Below are 20,020 nucleotides of genomic sequence, written 5' to 3' on the forward strand. Positions count from 1 at the left end.
CGTTTTGGCTGTAAGCTAGGTAGCTCTGAGGCTCTAAACTCCCATCAGCTTTGCTCTGTTGAAGTGTTAATGTTCTCGAGTCGCTAACTGCAAACCACTTCCTCTTTTCTAGCCCAAAGAGGGTCTCACCAATCTCTCCTAGCAGCAGGTCCTGAAGAGCAGAAAAAGCAGCCTCCATTGCTCCTGGCATAGAGAGAGGACGAGCCATGCTTTTGCTCTATGACAGCAGCTTTCTTACTGATAGGTAAGAGTTTTGCAGGCCTAGCTCATTCCCTCCCACGGTCTGCAAAGCTAACAGTCAGTCTGCCTCAGAGTGCCCTGTGGATATGAGCACCTGGCTGCTCTAATACAAGCCCAGAAAGTCATATTGCTCATCAAAGCCAGACATCACAACATATGCCCAAGACAACACTGTATCACATTAATACTGGCAGTGTTGTCACGCACTCACAGGGAACAGTTACCATGTATTGACAAACACACTAGTATTTGAAACTAGGGTTATCAGGTCATGGAGACAAGGACACATTTGAGAGTGTCATTCCAACATCAGGCTCTGTGACCGGTACCCCCTGCTCCTGGATCCCTGGTAATGTGGTTAGCATAACTAATGCCTTTTTATAAGGCAAGCAGCCATTCTCTGTGACCGAGCGGGTCACATATTCCTTCCCTTTCCCCTCATTATCAGGCCCTGAAGGTCCTGTGAACCAAGTAGACAAACCAAACAGATTTCTTCTTCCCCTGCCTACCGGCCTCAAGATTCCTGGGCACCAGGCCGATCACTCCCTTCCTTACTGGCCTTGAAGGTCCCAGGCACCTGGCCAACCAGGTGCTGTTGATGAGCCCATCACAGAACAGGGAAGCGTAACAGCACACAGAGCACTGTCTATAAAATCAAGCAGTTACAAGTCCTAAGTGGGGAACTTGGACTGCTGGACAGTGAGATCTGTGACCCCCCTGGTGGCCAGGGACGGCTCCATGGTCATCTGCTTCCTCTGAGGACTGAGTGAGTGACTCGTATTCTTTTATATGATTTTCAAGTCTAGATTATGAGTGTTATATTGATACAGCAAACCATGTATTAAGATCTGACCTGATCTGCAGAGGGTCTAGGTGATTAGAAATCATAAGTTAAGTTGTATTATAAATTCTGTATTATGCTACTTATAAATTGTACTATATTGATTCTGCTTGTAGAAATCCTGTGCCATTCTAATAATAAATTCTGTGCTATAGTAATTATAATACTCTGTTAAGAAAATAAAGCTTTAATTGTAACTTCAATTTAGTGCCATGTCATTCTGCCAAGGATCCCTAAAAGAACCTGTCTGTTCCTTCAGTGTCAGGTGACAGGCTCGTCAACACCTCCTGCTTCCCAGCACTATGCTCTAGCCCAGGATCAGCTTCCAAGAGCTTCGAAGAAAACTGGTGTCCCAGCAGTAGGTGGAATCACATCCTCAGAGCTGCTCAGGATCCCGCTGTGCATTTACAACAAGCCAGCTGCATCTCATAGCAGAGGATGGAGTCACTGGGAGAGCTGATCAGCTTGTGCCTGAATCATGCCATGAGCTGTCCTTTCCCCCCAACATAAGGGGGAACTGCTCTCCTGTTTAAAGCCAAGAGACTATTTTGCTGAATAGCAATTTAGATCGGGAGCATTGGCCATCCCTGCTCTAACCACTAAGATCTCGTGGATCAAGATGACAAACTGGCCAAAACTGGCACCAGGAAAGGGCTGCCAAGTCTCAAATACAGTGACATTCTTCAGTTTTCTACAGTTGCAAGGCACTGCCTCTAGGAACCTACACATTTACTTTTCTTCTGAAACGGTTACTAGCTGTATTGGGTTAGCATGGCAAGGTTTTGGTAGTGGGGGGGGCTACAGGAGTGGTTTCTGTGAGAAGCTGCTAGAAGCTGCCCCCATGTCCGATAGAGCCAGTGCCAGCCAGCTCCAAGACAGACCTGCCGCTGGCCAAGGCTGAGCCAATCAGCGACGGTGGTAGCACCTCTGTGATAACATATTTAAGAAGGGGAAAAAAATGCTGCACAACAGCAGCCAGAAGAGAGGAGTGAGAATATGTGAGAGAAACAACTCTGCAGACACCAAGGTCAGTGAAGAAGGAGGGGGAGGAGGTGCTCCAGGTGATGTAGTAGGTACAGTATCTACTATTCCATACTGCTTGCTTCTGTAATTTTACTGTTCGCTTCTGTAATTCTAAACAATGAAGACTTGTTGCTTAGAAGTTAGGTAACTAGCAGGTGTTGTGTTTGCAGGTGTGTAGAATTGTAACTAGTCTAAATTGTGTATCCTGGAAGCATTGTTAGGCTCTAGTGAAGAATAACCTTGGAAACTATAAACAAACGTGGTCCAAGCATGGCTCAGGGACAAATTGCGACCCTATAAGGTAAAGAGGAAATAAGTTCATGAAGAGTTCACTACCCTGCCAACCACCAGAGACCACCCGAGACCCTCAAGGAGACCCTAAAGGCTTTAGTGCGCATGTGTTTAAGATGATGTAATATTATAATTAGTTCTCGGAAATGTAATGAATATCTAAAAGAGAAATTTAAAATATGTATGAGAAGCATGGATATAAACAGAAAGGTGACTAGACCAGGTGTGCTTGATTTGTGGCAAGTCCACCGAGCACCCAGGCCTGAATAAAACAATATCTCTCCTGAGCGTGTGGAATTGGTTACTTGCACGCCGGGCACGAATCCGCTTTTCGGACAACAGTTTTTGGCGACCCAGGTGGGACAGCTGTGAAGCCTTGCCCGGATCGACTCGCCGGCTCTCGGTGGGGAGACCCTGCTCTCCGGACTCCAGTGCGCACCGACCTTTTGATCGGGGACTCCGTGAGTATTCTCCCCGACCAGAGCAGGTGAGCGACTCAACGGTGCAACGCTAAGGTAAATGAGATATTGTTCTGAGGTATAAAACTGTGCATGCATTTGGCAAGGAATTGTGGCCACAGGTAAAGAGGTATATTCATATGCGTTTGACAGTGACGACTGGAGTATATGAAGTTGTAGGCGCCAGGGGTAAACCGGTATATTCATATGCGTTTGACAGTGACGACTGGAGTATATGAAGTTGTGGTAAAGAACGTTCTTTTTTGGTAAAGATATGGGAGCTCAACCATCAAAAGTAACACCTTGTTCCCCCTTAGGATGCATCATTAAACATTGGGGAAAATTTGGGGGTGATCCTTTGAGAAAGGATAAATTAATTGAATATTGTACTAGATGGTGGCCAGTGTATAAATTGGAAGATGAGGAAAAATGGCCAGAATTGGGAACCTTGCAATATAATACTATTTTACAATTAATGTTATTTTGTAGAAGACAAGGAAAATGGGATGAGGTACCTTATGTAGATTTGTTTTTTTTCTTTGAGAAATGATCATGAAATTCGGAAAAAATGTAAGCTTTTAGATTCAGATTCTAATGTAATGATGATGATGATGGAAAATAAGGAACCAAAAGCGCATTGTTGTTCTGCTTGTAGCATAGGAAAATGGTGTTTAAAACTAGGAGAAGAAGAGGAGGATACACAAATGTTAGTACCACCAAATAAAAATGAAACTTCTGAAACCGAAGCAAGAGGAAGCAATACTTTTAGTCCGATAGCTGGCAGGACTAGAACCCAGCAAGGGTCTGTATTGTTAGCACCCCTTCGCCAGGCAGTGGGCCCAAGGGGGGAGCCAGTATTTGTGAAAGTACCATTTACAACTTCTGATTTAATGAATTGGAAGGAGTTAGCAGGATCATATAGAGAGAATCCTGAAAAGGTGTATAGATCTTTTCAAACAATTATTGAAAATCATAATCCAGATTGGCAAGATATTCAAATTCTTTTGAATAATGTGTTTACTCCTGAAGAAAAGAGGGTAGTATTAGAAAAAGCAAATATGGAAAATGAGAGAATAAATGCAAGAGAAGGTCCTGCTCATTTTATGCCAACTCAAGACCCAAATTGGAATCCTAATAGTAATGATGGGAAATTGATGATTAAACAGTATCAACAATTAATTTTGTATGGAATAAAGAATGGAATATCCCGCCCAAAGAATTTGGCGAAGTTGACTCAAATAATTCAAGGAAAAACAGAGGACCCATCCGCCTTTTATGAACGATTATGTGAGGCAGCTAGGAAATGGACAGACTTAGATCCTGAGAGTGATGAGAATAGAGCAATATTTACTACTTTGTTTGTAGGGCAAGCTGCTCCAGATATTCGAAAGAAATTGCAGAAAGTGGATGGGATTACAGGAATGACTATATCACAGTTAATTGAAATTGCTTATAAGGTGTATAATAATAGGGAAGAGGAGGAAAAGAAAAATCAGGAAAAAGAAAGCTGCTATTCTAGCAGCTGCTTTTGTAAACGCCCAAGGATCAGCTGGAGGAAGAGGTAGAAGATATTTGAGAGGTAGAGGTAGAGGGTATTTGAGAGGAAAAGGTAGAGGAGGTAGAGATATGTTTAAACAATATACCCCATTAGGATTTAATCAATGTGCTGTATGTAAGAAACAGGGACACTGGAAGAGTGAGTGTCCAGAGAACAAAGAAGCAGTCGTGACTCAGTCACAGCAGATACCACCTGAAGCTGATTTACTTATGATGGGAGGAGATTCTGAATGATGGGGACCGGGGGTAGAAAATGATATTTTCCCAGCTGAGCCCCTGGTTCCAGTAAAGCTGGAAGATGAAATAGTCGATTTTTTAGTAGATACTGGAGCAAAATATTCTGTTATAAATACATGTAAAGGACCAATGAGTAAATTTAATGTATCTATTGTTGGGGTCACGGGAAAGGAGGAGGTAAGGCCTTTGTTGAAACCTTTAAAATGTAAAATTGGAGGAAAAACATTGATGCATGAATTTTTATATATACCGGAATGCACCATGCCTCTCTTAGGACGGGATTTATTGAATAAATTGGGAGCACAAATTAACTTTAAAAAAGGAAAAATCCAAGTTCATTTTCCTGAAGCTAATGCCTGGCAAGCCCAAGTTAATTTATTACAGACAAACTCAGATGAATCTGAAGAAATTCCAGAAGAGATTAAAGATGCAGTTTATCCTTTTGTTTGGGCAACAGAGAAACCAGGAAGAGCGAAAAATGTGGAACCGGTAAAAGTTGAATTGAAAACAGGAGTTCGACCGGTAAGAAAGAAACAATATCCTATTAGTATAGAAGCCAGAAAAGGTTTGAAACCAATAATAAATAATTTTCTTAAATATGGACTTTTAAGAGAATGTCAATCTGATTATAATACTCCTGTCCTTCCAGTGAAAAAGCCACATAACCAAGGATATAGGCTGGTTCAAGATCTAAGAGCAATAAACCAGTTAGTGGTGGACATTCATCCAGTAGTCCCTAATCCATATACGCTGCTAACAACTATCAATGAATCAAATGCATATTTCTCTGTTATAGATTTGAAAGATGCTTTCTTTTGTATACCTTTGGAAGAAAACAGTCAAAAGATTTTTGCTTTTGAATGGGAAGATCCGTCGACTGGGAGGAGGACTCAGCTCTGCTGGACCGTGCTGCCACAAGGGTTTAAAAATAGCCCAACCATCTTTGGAGCAGCTCTGAATAAGGAACTGGAACAGTGGTCCGGTAAGGAAGATCAAATCACCCTCCTTCAGCATGTTGATGACATCCTATTGGGAGCAGATACTATTGAGATCTGCAAAGAAAAGACTGTTAGCCTCCTAAACTTTTTGGGAATGGCCGGGTATAGGGTGTCAGAGAAGAAAGCACAAATTGCAAAACAAACTGTAATTTATTTGGGGTTTGAGATTTCCCAAGGACAGCGAAGACTGGGAAATGGTAGAAAAGAAGCCATTTGCAGGATGGCACCCCCTCAATCCAAAAGAGAGTTGAGAGGATTTCTAGGAATGGCTGGATGGTGTCGCCTTTGGATTCCAAATTATGGTTTGATGGCAAAACCACTGTATGAGGCAACCAAAGGCCCTGAAGAATTGTTAGAATGGACTCCAGAGTGCCGAAAAAGTTTTGATGACATTAAACAGACTTTAATGAAAGCTCCAGCTTTAGGACTTCCAAATCTGACCAAACCCTTTGAGCTATTTGTTCATGAGAAGAGACATGTAGATATGGGGGTTTTGACTCAACTTTTGGGAGACTGGAAAAGACCAGTGGCTTACTTTTCTAAACAATTAGATAAAGTAAGCTCAGGATGGCCTAGCTGCTTGCGGGCAGTTGCGGCAACAGTTCTCATCATTCAAGAAGCTAGAAAATTGACATTGGGACAGAAAATAACGGTTCACATCCCACATGCGGTACTTGCAGTACTGGAACAAAAAGGACATCATTGGCTAACCCCTAGTCGTTTGTTACAATATCAGGCTTTGTTAGTGGAACAAGACGACATCATTTTGAAAGTGAGTACAATTTTAAACCCTGCTTCTTTAATGCCAACTGAAAAAGAAAGTGGTCCTAATCATGATTGTTTACAAGTTATTGAACAGGTATATGCCAGCAGGCCAGACCTGAAAGATGTCCCTCTCCTGTGGAGAAGAATTGTGGAGTTGGGAGTTTCGGCCAAGATAAGACAGGAATTCGGCCTGTGCGCTGAGAACTAGCAGACGCGCACGTACGCCTGAGATAAGACCTGAACACCTGGCTTAGTTGTCTCCTCTGTAAGGAAACTGAAAAACATCAAGAGAATTATGTAACTGGTTAACCGTGAGAATAAGCGGATCTGAGAGCAGTCGTGTGGATCTTTGCCAAAAGGAAGAGAGACTGTTTTTCTTAGTTAATAAGGGATACGAATTGGGTGATGATTGGGGGAGACAGCGGGACCTCCCCGTTATGGTAAAGGATATATTCTCCTGTATTGTAACAATAAATGATTCTGTGCATGCTTACGTGAGAGTCCGTGCAATCATACACCACAAATGGCGCCCAACGTGGGGCACGATTGAAAAAAAAAAAAAAAAAAAAAGACGACCTGAAGAAAGAAGGTCTTGAAGAAAGGAAATAGAAATATCCGGTGGTGTACCCCTGTTGAGCTGGACGGAGGATAAACGGAGGATCAACATATCGAGCTCGATTCATCACTGGTCGCAGGACGATTCAGGTGAGCAGCCGCGGGGAAGTTATACGAACTTTATACATTAGTCATGGGGCAGTCGGCATCTCAGTCACAAAAGCTTCAACTTGAAATATTTCAATGTATTTTAAAGGAACAAGGTTTTAAGGTCGCTCCAATACAATTGGTGAGACTCCTTGCGTGGGTCCGGGATCACTGCCCTTGGTTCCCTTCTGTAGGAACGGCTGGGTGTTATGATTTAAAGCAATGGCAAAAAGTGGGTGAGGAATTACAGACTAAACAGATTTTGCAACTAGAAGTTCCAGAGGGAATATTGATTACCTGGCGAGTTGTGTATACGGCTCTGCAAAAGTTACGCCCTGCCGAACAGGTGTTGCAAAATGTGACTGATCCAGCAATACCGGGGGGAGAATCAAAAGATGGGGGAGATTCGTTTGAACTGTTGGCTCCTGATGAAACTGTAATGCCTCAGGCAGAGCCCCCGCCTCTGAAGGATGATTCGGAGCCAGACGATCCCTTTGACATGGGCTCGATAGACCCCGAACGAGAGCCTGATTTATACCCTCCACTTTCACCAGTTAAAGCAATGGCTGCATCTGCGCCAACGGCAGATGAAATCTTACATCGACAGAGACAAAAGACACTTTCTCGGTTGTCCGTCATGAAACCACCACCATTTGCCCCCTCCCCCCCGCCCGAGGAGATCCGCTGCAGGGATCCGCGCACCCCCCCCACATATCAGCCTTTAGGTACGGTAGCGCCAAGGCTGTCCTTTGATGAGTGTCGTACAGAGGCATTAAAAAAGGGGGATATAACGCTTCTCCAGGCAATGCCTGTAATTTATCGACCTGGCAGAGCACCAGAGTATGCTCATTTACCATATGAGGTGATTAAGGAGGTGCGCAAATCGATAAAGGAGTACGGGTTACAGGCTTCATTTACTATAAACTTATTGCAAGCAATAGGGGAATCTTATACGATGACTCCTTTAGATTGGAAGTCTATATTACGCCTTGTTTTGTCAGCGGTGCAGTATTCTGTGTGGTTTTTTGAGTATCGTGAACTTGTTATTGCAAAGGTAGTAGACAATTTGGACAATTTGCAACTACCCTATGGACGAGATGAAATGTTAGGTGAAGGGAATTGGGCGTCACCTGCTGCACAAGCCACCTTACCCCGTGAACTGCTTACACAGGCGGCTGATTTGGCTATGAAAGCATTAAGGCAAGTGCCGGATTCTGGAAAGCCGGAATCATCATTTGCTACGATCCGGCAAGGGGCACAAGAACCCTATGTGCAATTTTTAAATCGATTACAAACTGCTATACAACGTCAGATAGAGTCTCCTGAAGCCGCCGAGTTGTTGCTTTTTCAGCTTGCAATTGAGAATGCTAATTCTGATTGTAGAAAAGCTATAGATCCCATTCGGAATCAGGCAAAGACTTTAACTGATTTAATCAGAGCTTGTCAAAATGTGGGGTCAGAACAGTTTAAAGCGGAGATATTAGCAGCGGCGTTGGCTCAACAACTAACAGTGGCTCGAGCGGCGACTAAGTGTTTTGTATGTGGCCAGGAAGGTCATATTAAAAAAGATTGCCCCAGAGCAAGACGAGGAACAAAGGGCCAAATTAAAGGTCCCGCTCAGCTGTGTCCTCGTTGTCAGAAGGGATATCACTGGGGTAACCAATGTCGATCCAAATTTGATAAGGATGGTAACCTGCTCCCAGGACTGATGCAGGGAAACGGGAGGAGGGGTGCGAGGTCCGGCGCCCCGAGAACCTTCAACAGGACCCCGATTTCAGGGCCGGTGGCTCAAGCCTCAACCTGGGCGGTGAATTAGCACGAAGCAAATGTCAACAATTGCCAACCGTCCATGCCCTTAAGCCAGCTACATTCGGAAGCGCCGGGTTGGATCTGGCCACCAGCCAATCAACAGTAATACGAGATCAATCTGTTAACATACTCCCCACTGGAGTGTACGGCCCTTTACCAGCAGGGTTTTGTGCCTTATTGATAGGACGTTCCTCAACCTCCAAGGCAGGACTTTTTGTCCTTCCTGGGGTGATTGATACTGATTATACTGGGGAAATTAAAATTATGGCTTGGACTCCTACTCCTCCGTGTACTATTCCCGCGGGGGAGCGCATTGCTCAGCTAATTTTGTTACCTAATGTTCAAAGGGAGAAGGGAGATCCTATATTAGGCCAGCAGAGGGGGTCAGCAGGATTTGGAAGCACAGGTTTGCCTCAAATATTCTGGACTCAAAAGATAACTACGGGTCAGCCTATGTTGATGTGTAAAGTAAATGGCTGTGCTTTTACTGGACTGGTGGATACAGGGGCGGATGTCTCGATAATTCAGAGATCTGAATGGCCCTCTGATTGGCCATTAGTACAAGTTTTTGCTGCCGTTACTGGAGTTGGTGGTACCCAAATACCATGGCAGAGCTTGCATTCTTTACTGGTGGAAGGTCCGGAAAATAAACATGCCATGCTGAAACCCTATGTTTTAAATGTCCCATGTACCCTATGGGGACGTGATCTGTTGCAACAATGGAATGTAGCACTTATGACACATTTTTAATGAAGGCCACTGAAGTACAGCCGCGCCTGAAACTGACTTGGCTTACAGACAAGCCAGTGTGGGTTGATCAGTGGCCTTTGAAAGGTGAGCGGCTAGAAAAAGCTTGGGAATTAGTACAGGAGCAATTACAATTAGGACACATAGTGCCATCCACCAGTCCTTGGAACACGCCTATTTTTGTCATACCTAAAAAATCAGGGAAATGGAGATTGTTACAGGATTTGCGAGCTATTAATGCCGTTATGGTATCCATGGGGGCCTTGCAGCCCGGGACCCCAAATCCTACCATGATCCCTGATGATTGGCATTTAAAAGTTATTGATCTCAAAGATTGCTTTTTTACAATTTATCTACACCCAGAGGATTGTATTCGGTTTGCTTTTTCTGTTCCTACAATTAACAATGATCGACCTATGCAACGGTTCCATTGGGTTGTTTTACCTCAAGGCATGAAGAATAGTCCTACCATTTGTCAAGTAGTGGTGGGAGAGGCACTTTTGTCAATTCGTCAACAGTATAAAAATATTGTATTGTATCATTATATGGATGATATCTTGTTGGCAGCTGAGACAGAATCATATCTCTCTCAAATTTTTGAGTGTTTGTCCACAGAATTACATCGATATGGATTTCAGATAGCAGCAGAGAAGGTACAGTCAGTTTCTCCTTGGAAATACCTAGGCTGGAAACTCTTCGAGTCGCATGTGTGTCCACAAGCCTTGCGGCTTGCTACTACTGTAAGTACTCTGAACGATCTACAGAAGTTGTTGGGCACAATCAATTGGGTGCGACCTCTATTGGGAATTACCACTCATGAACTGTCACCCTTGTTCTCGTTGCTGAAAGGGGATCCTGATTTGGCATCCCCCAGATCTCTTTCGGAACCAGGCCAAGAAGCATTGCAACAGGTAATGGATAAAATTAATGATACCTTCGCACATCGAATCCGGCTATCGTTGCCAGTTCGATTGTTCCTTATTTACCACTCTTTTCAGCCGTTTGCCTTACTGGGACAATGGGATGCTAGGGTACAAACTGAAAAGGATGCCTTACGCATTCTGGAATGGCTGTTTTTACCTCACTCATTTAGTAAGACGTTGACCACTGCAATTGAAATGATCTCTCGTTTGATATCACAAGGTCGACTACGATGTCAACAATTGACAGGTCGAGATCCAGATGTTATGCATTTGCCTTTCACAGGAGATGAATTTTGGACATTATTACAAAACAGCCTGAGTTTTCAGATTGCAATGGCGGATTACGTTAATTCCATAGAACACAACTTACCACGCCATTGACTTTTGAATTCCTTACAGTCTCTACCACTACAGCCACGCATACTATTAAGTTCTGTGCCTATTCCACAGGCGCAAACTGTTTTCATTGATGGATCTGGAAAAACAGGTAAAGCTGTAGTGGCGTGGAAGACGCCGGGAGGACGGAAAACGTCTGAACACCAAGCAGAGGAAGCAGATCAGGCCTCCTGGTCTTCGGATGTTACTTCTCTACCTGGATCTACGCAGGTAGTTGAATTAGCAGCTGCTGTTCGCGCTTTTGAATAGTTTTCTCAAATACCACTTAATATAGTGGCAGACTCAGCTTATGTCACAGGCATAGTACAGCGCATAGAGACTGTATTTATTCGAGAAGTAGATAATAAGCAACTATTTTCTTTACTAATACAGTTAGCACAGCTGCTGCGTGTTAGACGATTTCCGTATTTTATTATGCATATCCGATCTCATACTAATTTACCAGGACCGCTCATTTCCGGTAATGCTGCTGCGGATGCACTCACTCTGATGGCAGTCCTACCTCGCCGTTTGGAACAAGCAAAATTATCCCATGAATTTTTTCATCAGAATGCTCGCTCCTTACGGAAGCAGTTTTCTCTTACAGCTGAACAGGCCCAGGACATCGTTCGTGCTTGCCCGGATTGTCAGCGGCTCACGCCAATGCCAGTAGTATCTGCTGTGAATCCCAGGGGACTGACTTCCAATGAACTATGGCAGATGGATGTTACTCATGTTTCCTCCTTTGGTCGTTTGCGCTTTGTTCATGTGTCTGTTGATACCTTTTCTGGGTTTTTGGTCACAACGGCTCATACGGGTGAACGTGCTCGTGATGTTATCAAACATCTTCTTCGATGCTTTGCAGTATTGGGGGTCCCCCGTAAACTCAAAACAGATAATGGACCTGCCTATGTCTCTAAACGGTTGTTATTATTCCTACAGGCATGGGGCGTGTATCATGTTACAGGTATTCCGCATTCCCCCACAGGTCAAGCAATTGTGGAATGTGCTCACTCTTCCTTAAAGCTGATTCTTGAAAAACAAAAAAGGGGGAATCCACTGGGAACTACCCCTCAGGAGATGTTAGATAAAGCCACATATGTATTAAATTTTTTAAATTTGTCAGGGACAAAGCAGCAATATCATTCAGCTGCTGACCGGCATTTTCGAACAGGAGAGGTTACTGAAGTGTATCCGAAGGTATTTTATAAACACTTAGAATCTGGTCTATGGAAAGGTCCGGTTCCCTTGCTTACCTGGGGACGGGGATACGCTTGTGTTTCTCTTCCTACAGGCCCATATTGGGTCCCTGCGAAGAATGTCAAGCCAGCGCAAGTGTTGGCAGATGGCCCAGAAAAAGGACCCGAGGAAAAACAACGAGAGGATGCTGCTCCTACGATGGTTCGGTAATGCAATCAGGTCAACATTAGTAATATGGTCTACAGTGCTGTTTTCTGTTCAATCTTGTCCCACGATAATGCTATGGGGAATTGGCACTACCATGATGTTTCAACCTGTGGAAGCTCACGTTTATTGGGCACATGTGGTGGACACTCCTTTTTTCCGACCTTTGACATGGTGGGACGCGTCGTTACCGATTAGCAATAGTGATACTTTATGGTCAGGTGGCATTTGGGTTCCCCCATCTCTAGATGGGAAAGATGATACATATTATGCTAATGACACAATGTTTGTTTCTGATTTTCCTCCATTATGTCTTACCGTGGATAATAAGTCAGAGTATTGTGTGATCGTTGAAACACAGCAACACTTAGTAGCAGTGTCACATGGGAAACGGGCGAACCTTACTATGGTCACCATTCCTGGGTTGGCATCAAAAAATACTATTGATAATGATATGTTAATTGGTGACATTGTTCCTGATTTTCCGCAATGCATTTTGCACAAACTCTCATCGATCACACAATTTGGTTGGAAGCCATGCTTGGGAGAACGGCCTCGAGAACAAAATTTAACCGTTGGTCGTATTATAGATTGGGGCCCTTATGGGTCATTTTGGGATCCATCTTTGAATCAATCTGTTTTGCCTTTTCAGAAAGCCAATCATTCAATAGTCTGGCACAATGGTGGGTCCGCAGGACCCATCCTACAGATGGAGTATAATGGTTCATTTTCTCCTCCACAACCAAATGTGTGGCGTTTAGCTTTGCCCTTTTTTACGAGGCAACTATCTCAAGTATGGATTGTCAACAAAACACAAGCTAATCTGAGTATAATACATGAAATTAATGTGACGGTACGTACTACTCATCCTTATCTTTTTGCTATGACTTCGCGTGTAAACATTACTCGATGTAATCACTCCTTTTGTATTCAGCTTTATTCTCCTTCTTTTAGAAGTTGTATATCTAAACATGATTTTAATGAAACTGCTTATATTTTTCCCCTTCGACATCGGGCAGAACTATGGATACCAGTTAATTTAACCAGACAGTGGGAAGGGGAGGATGGTTTGGGTAGATTTGTTAGAATTCTAGTAGAAGATATAGATAAGTCTAAGAAAAGAGCAAAACGATTCTTAGGTTGGTTAATTTTTGCAATTATTTCTGCTGTTATTATTTTAGCAAGTGCCACTGCAGCTATCGCTTCCTTGACACAATCTGTAAAAACTGCACGAGGTAAGTGAGGCATTAACCAATGTTACTAAAGAATTCCAAATTCAAGAGAAAGTTGATGAGGAGGTATTATCTCGGCTACAAGCCCTAGAGGCTACCGTGATGTGGTTGGGGGATCGGCAGGAAGCGTTAAAAACGAGAATTAGTCTGCCGTGTGATTGGGAACACGTACACAAATCTTTATGTGTAACCCCCTTACCATGGAATTCATCACAACATGATTGGACTTTTATTAAGCGACATTTGATGGGAGCATTCGATTTGTCATTGCAGCGAAATATTCAATCTTTACATGATCAGCTGCAGGATCAGATTCACAGATTACAGGAATTGACTAGCCAAAGTGTGTTTGACAGGTTACAGCAAGACTTGTCTTGGATAAATCCAAAAAATTGGTTTAATGGCCTCAATCTACGCATGTGGGTGTTTATTGGCATAGGGGCAGGAATGTTTATTTTGTTCCTAGTGTTCCTGCAGGTCCTTCGGTCTGCGATCCGCAACGTGCGCAAAATAGAAGCTCGCGTCATGGTGACCCTACTTGCCAATGGGGTGGTGAGAAACAAAAAAGGGGGAGATGTGGAGAAGAATTGTGGAGTTGGGAGTTTCGGCCAAGATAAGACAGGAATTCGGCCTGTGCGCTGAGAACTAGCAGACGCGCACATACGCCTGAGATAAGACCTGAACACCTGGCTTAGTTGTCTCCTCTGTAAGGAAACTGAAAAACATCAAGAGAATTATGTAACTGGTTAACCGTGAGAATAAGCGGATCTGAGAGCAGTCGTGTGGATCTTTGCCAAAAGGAAGAGAGACTGTTTTTCTTAGTTAATAAGGGATACGAATTGGGTGATGATTGGGGGAGACAGCGGGACCTCCCCGTTATAGTAAAGGATATATTCTCCTGTATTGTAACAATAAATGATTCTGTGCATGCTTATGTGAGAGTCCGTGCAATCATACACCACACTCTCCAAACTCCGGATGAAGAATTATTTACTGATGGAAGCAGCTTTGTTGTAAAAGGAGAAAGGAGGGCTGGCTATGCCGTGGTAACTTTAACTGAAGATCGAGAAGTAAAAGCATTACCTCCAAATACATCCGCCCAGAAAGCAGAAATTATAGCCCTCACAAAAGCCTTGAATTTGGCTAAAGGTAAGAGTCAACATCTATACAGATTCTAAATATGCTTTTGGAGTTGTGCATGCTCATGGAGCAATATGGAAGGAGCGAGGACTTTTATCTGCTAGCGGTACCCCTATAAAATATGGAACAGAGATTTTGAATTTGTTGGAAGCAGTACAGAAACCTAAAGAAGTTGCGGTGATTCATTGTAAGGCTCATCAAAAAGGGGACTCAAAAGTAATACAAGGAAATCGGAAAGCAGATGAGGCTGCTAAACGTGTAGCATTAAATACTATGATTTATGTTTTAATTCCATCAAAAGAAATTCAGGTGGAATCTCCAAATTATAATGAGAAAGAAAATAAATTAGCTATGTTATTACATTGTAAGAAGAATGATCAAGGATGGTGGATAACTTCACATGGACAATGTATAGTAACCCCTGAAATTATGAAGAAATTAATGGTCAAAACCCATGCTGAAACACATATGGGAGCAGAGGCAATGGTGGAATCAGTAAAACGATATGCGACAGGAACCAAAATGTTATTGATTGCTAAAAGTGTGAGTAATAAATGTGAGATTTGTCTTAGGAACAATCCGAAAATACAAATCTGTCCCCCTCCTGGAGAGGTAAAGAGAGGCATAACTCCCGGTGACTATTGGCAAATAGATTTTTCAGAGTTACCGCGATGTAACCAATACCGATATCTATTGGTATTGGTAGATACCTTCTCTGGATGGCCGGAAGCTTTCCCGTGTCGAACCAACAAGGCAAAAGAGGTTGTGAAAAATTTGTTGAAAGAAATAATTCCAAGTTTTGGAGTCCCTTTAGGAATATCCTCAGACAGAGGTCCACATTTTGTAGCAGAGGTTGTTAAAAACATGAGTAAGACATTAGGGATTAAGTGGGATCTCCATACCCCTTGGAGACCTCAATCTAGTGGGCAGGTGGAAAGGATGAATCAAACATTGAAAAGACAAATTTCTAAAATATGTCAGGAAGCTCAATTGAAGTGGATCGAAGCCTTACCACTTGCCTTTTTGAGAATTAGGGTGACCCCTAGAGCTAAAGAAAAAGTGAGTCCATTTGAAATTTTGTATGGTAAACCTTATGATCCTTAATCTAACAGGAAGATCTAAACAAACGCATGTAATAGGAGAAAAATGTTACACCAGAATAAAAAATATATATATATCCTAAACTGTGGACATCTATACCTAAGGGACCATTGAAATTAACTTTAAGGCGTACTTGATGAGTTATCAGAGATGTTGTTAAATTATTTGTGATATTTAAAATATTTATTGTTAGAAAAAAAAAACCAAATTAATTAAAAAATTGTAGTTTTAGGAATAGAAAATATAAAGCCTGTTGATATTAATTATGACGATCAGTAAAGCTGAATCCTAATTTCTATTGCCAAAATAAGATAGAAATTCCAAATTTAAATTGGCACAGACAATTGTTCTTATTTGCAATACTGATCGTCATCTTAGTTATAATTATTTGTTGTATGATTTAATGTATGTCTTTTTGTAGACCAAATGCTTATAAGTAAATGATGTGAGACTCGTGATGCTCAACATCATAAGTCTCAAAGGGGGGAATTGATGTAGTAGGTACAGTATCTACTATTCCATACTGCTTGCTTCTGTAATTTTACTGTTCGCTTCTGTAATTCTAAACAATGAAGACTTGTTGCTTAGAAGTTAGGTAACTAGCAGGTGTTGTGTTTGCAGGTGTGTAGAATTGTAACTAGTCTAAATTGTGTATCCTGGAAGCATTGTTAGGCTCTAGTGAAGAATAACCTTGGAAACTATAAACAAACGTGGTCCAAGCATGGCTCAGGGACAAATTGCGACCCTATAAGGTAAAGAGGAAATAAGTTCATGAAGAGTTCACTACCCTGCCAACCACCAGAGACCACCCGAGACCCTCAAGGAAACCCTAAAGGCATTAGTGCGCATGTGTTTAAGATGATGTAATATTATAATTAGTTCTCGGAAATGTAATGAATATGTAAAAGAGAAATTTAAAATATGTATGAGAAGCATGGATATAAACAGAAAGGTGACTAGGCCAGGTGTGCTTGATTTGTGGCAAGTCCACCGAGCACCCAGGCCTGAATAAAACAATATCTCTCCTGAGCGTGTGGAATTGGTTACTTGCATGCCGGGCATGAATCCACTTTTCGGACAACACAGGTGCTGGAGCAGGGATTCCCCTGCAGCCTGTGGTAAAGACCATGGTGAGGCAGGCTGTCCCCCTGCAGCCTATGGAGGTCCATGGTGGAGCAGATATCCACCTGCAGCCCGTGGAGGACCCTGTGCTGGAGCAGGTGGATGTGCCCTGAAGGAGGCTGTGACCCTGTGGAGAGCCTGCGCTGTAGCAGGCTCCTGGCAGGACCTGTCACCACGTGGGGGACCCACACTGGAGCAGTCCGTTCCTGAAGGACTGCACCCCGTGGAAAGGACCCACGCTGGAGCAGTTCGTGAAGAACTGCAGCCCGTGGGAAGGACCCACGTTAGAGAAGTTTGTGAAGGACTTTCTCCCATGGGATGGACACCACGCTGGAGCAGGGGAAGAGTGTGAGGAGGAAGGAGCAGCAGAGACAATGTGTGATGAACTGACTGCAACCCCCATTCCCCATCCCCCTGTGCCACTCGGGGGGAGGAGGTAGAGAAATCGGGAGTGAAGTTGAGCCCAGGAAGAAGGGAGGAGTGGGGGGAAGGTGTTTTTAGATTTGTTTTTATTTCTCATTACCCTACTCTGATTTGATTGGTAATAAATTAAATTAATTCCCCTGAGTCGAGTCTGTTTTGCCTGTGATGGTAATGAGTGATCTCCCTGTTCTTATCTCGACCCACGAGCCTTTCATTATATTTTCTCTCCTCTGTCCAGTTGAGGAGGGGGAGTGATAGAGTGGCTTGGTGGGCACCTGGTGTCCAGCCAGGGTCAACCCACCACACTAGCAAGCATAAGGAGCAATAAGATATCTGAAGAACAAAGGTACTTAGAAGCTTTGTACTTGGGGGGGGTGGGGTTGTTTGGGTTTTTTTGGTCTGTTTTCAGTATTCTTCTGAAAATGTCTCATGCTTCTTACATTCTTATTTACCACTTTTTTTCCAAAATGTTCATTTTAAAAGAATTTTTAGAACTTGCAGCTGTGAAGTTATCACTTTAATAGTATTGAAGAATAAGCTAATACCAAAGCAAGATACTTTCCCTAAGGGATCACCAACTTTCATTGCAAAGCAATTCAGCCTACACAGCAGTGAAAACAAGTTGCGTAGTGTAGAGCAGAAATAATGAAGCCTTTAGAAAAGGCCATTGCAGGGACAGCAGTGCCTTTCTGATGCACACCTCCTTCTGCATTCCTCACTTAAAGCTTTAAGAATGTCAAAGTATTTCCTATGCCTCAAGGCAGTTAAGTGTCATGAAAATTTTGCAACTGGCCCATGCCGACCAAAGACAGAGGCTAGAACGCAAAGTATAGAATTACAAGAGTAATTCTTTTTTTCATGCGCATGAAGTGTCCCATTCAAATTGGGGCACCCTGAATGCGGTTTTACACATAGTTCTTATACCTTTCAAGTGTTCAGGTACAACATGATTTGACCAATCACTACTTAACACGCACATACTACTGTTTTGCAAAGCAACTATAATTCTATGGTGTCATCATCCATCTGCTTCTTTCTTGATCTAAACTTCCCTGTAGTCAGTCTTGCTACAGTTACTTATCTATGATGCCAGATAATGGGAGGGTTTCACAGAGGTGTTGGAGGGGCTAGGATGCTGGCGTTATCTCGGTAGTCCAGGGGTATCCTTTATTCTTCAGGGTGGGGGCTGTCCTTCTCCTCCTTGCAGTGAGCTGGGGTCCTTTAGTCATGCTGACTTAACCATGACTATGCAGTATACAATGTAAACTATATATCTTAAGAAAGTTAATACAATTTCATACTGTAAAGACTAATTGGTACAATAGTTAGGGAATGAGATTTTCCTAACATAAGCAACATGTTGAGTACTCACCTAGTCTTTACATGGCCCCAAGCAGAGCTTCATGCTGTCCCTCCCTCCCTTCCTCCAATTTCTGATTTAGGTGTGACATATTTTTTGTAAATATTACAAACTTTCACTGTATTTTTTTTTAATTGAAAACCCCAAATAAAATATTTTCTATAGAACTCCTCTCTCCACATCTTGCTTTCATTTCACACTCTCATCTTTCAAACAAGACATGGGGGATGTGATTAAAAGCTTGGACCAGCTCTTTATTATGATATCACCTATAACAGTTAAGAGAAACCAGAATCTGACTTAAAGGTAAACAAAAATCTGCTCAAAAAGTAATTCCAGGTTTTGGTTTCAAAAAGGACTATACCAGGTCATTTGTCTTTAATAGCTGTATGACAAAAACATTCACAGATTAGCCAGTGAACACTTAAACATTTTAGGCTTCAAATCTGTAAGTAATCTGAGCAGCACATCAAATTACGGTAATAATTAAAATTATGAGGGTATATCTCAGTGGAAAATACTTCTAGAAGACTTTCATTCTCTGCTTTAGAAAGTAGTAAAGTAGTTCAAGAAATCTCTGTTCAGGTCATTCCTATGACTGTGCAGCCTTTGAAGATGTTAGAAAGAATTTTTTTCTAACAATATTTAAAAATAAAATAAAAACTCTTTACTGTCTCCAGCCCCAGCATCCTAGTGTTACAGCACCACTCCACAATTACTGTAATTTGCAAACTCAAATTCATATTACCTCCTCAAAATGCTTAGAAAGCCTAAACTACTAACTTCAAAATTTAACATTCAACAGTACATACAAAATACAACCCAAAAGGCCAAAAGATTTAATAAAACCAGCACACAACTGCTTTGGAAGGATCTTTATAAGAGTTCAGGGAGAGGAGATCAACAAAATGGCATTTAAAATGATTCAGACAAGCTCTCTCCACAAATGAAAAAAGTAGCTTTCAGACTACCACAGGAAATAGCTGTCACAAGAACTTTTCTTGATTTCCTAAGATGCATCTTACACATACAGGGGAAAAAAAAAAAAAAAGAAAAACACAGCACTACTGTAAAGAACTATATTTCTGGTAAGCCCTGTAAAATTCTGTTATCTATCCTTTTAAGTTGGAATATGCTGTAGGGAGAAGGGGCTGCTGTTCTTTCTTCACTTGATCTAAAAAAAAAAAAAAAAAAAAAATCTTTCTTCTGAATGACATCAAGTAGCACAAACCACAAATCAAATTGCCATATTCCACATATTTTTTTCGAAGA

The 20,020-nt window shown here is 42.3% G+C and overlaps 2 long non-coding RNA genes across 2 annotated transcripts in view; both read right to left on the reverse strand.

Annotated features, from left to right (window-relative positions):
• The window catches only part of LOC142074891 (uncharacterized), a 350,231-nt gene that overhangs the window by 256,866 nt on the left and 73,345 nt on the right, over positions 1–20,020 (reverse strand). The window lies entirely within an intron of this gene.
• The window catches only part of LOC142074892 (uncharacterized), a 33,351-nt gene that overhangs the window by 9,028 nt on the left and 4,303 nt on the right, over positions 1–20,020 (reverse strand). The window lies entirely within an intron of this gene.

This window comes from Calonectris borealis, chromosome W (genome assembly GCF_964195595.1).
Source record: "Calonectris borealis chromosome W, bCalBor7.hap1.2, whole genome shotgun sequence".
Lineage (NCBI taxonomy): Eukaryota > Metazoa > Chordata > Aves > Procellariiformes > Procellariidae > Calonectris > Calonectris borealis.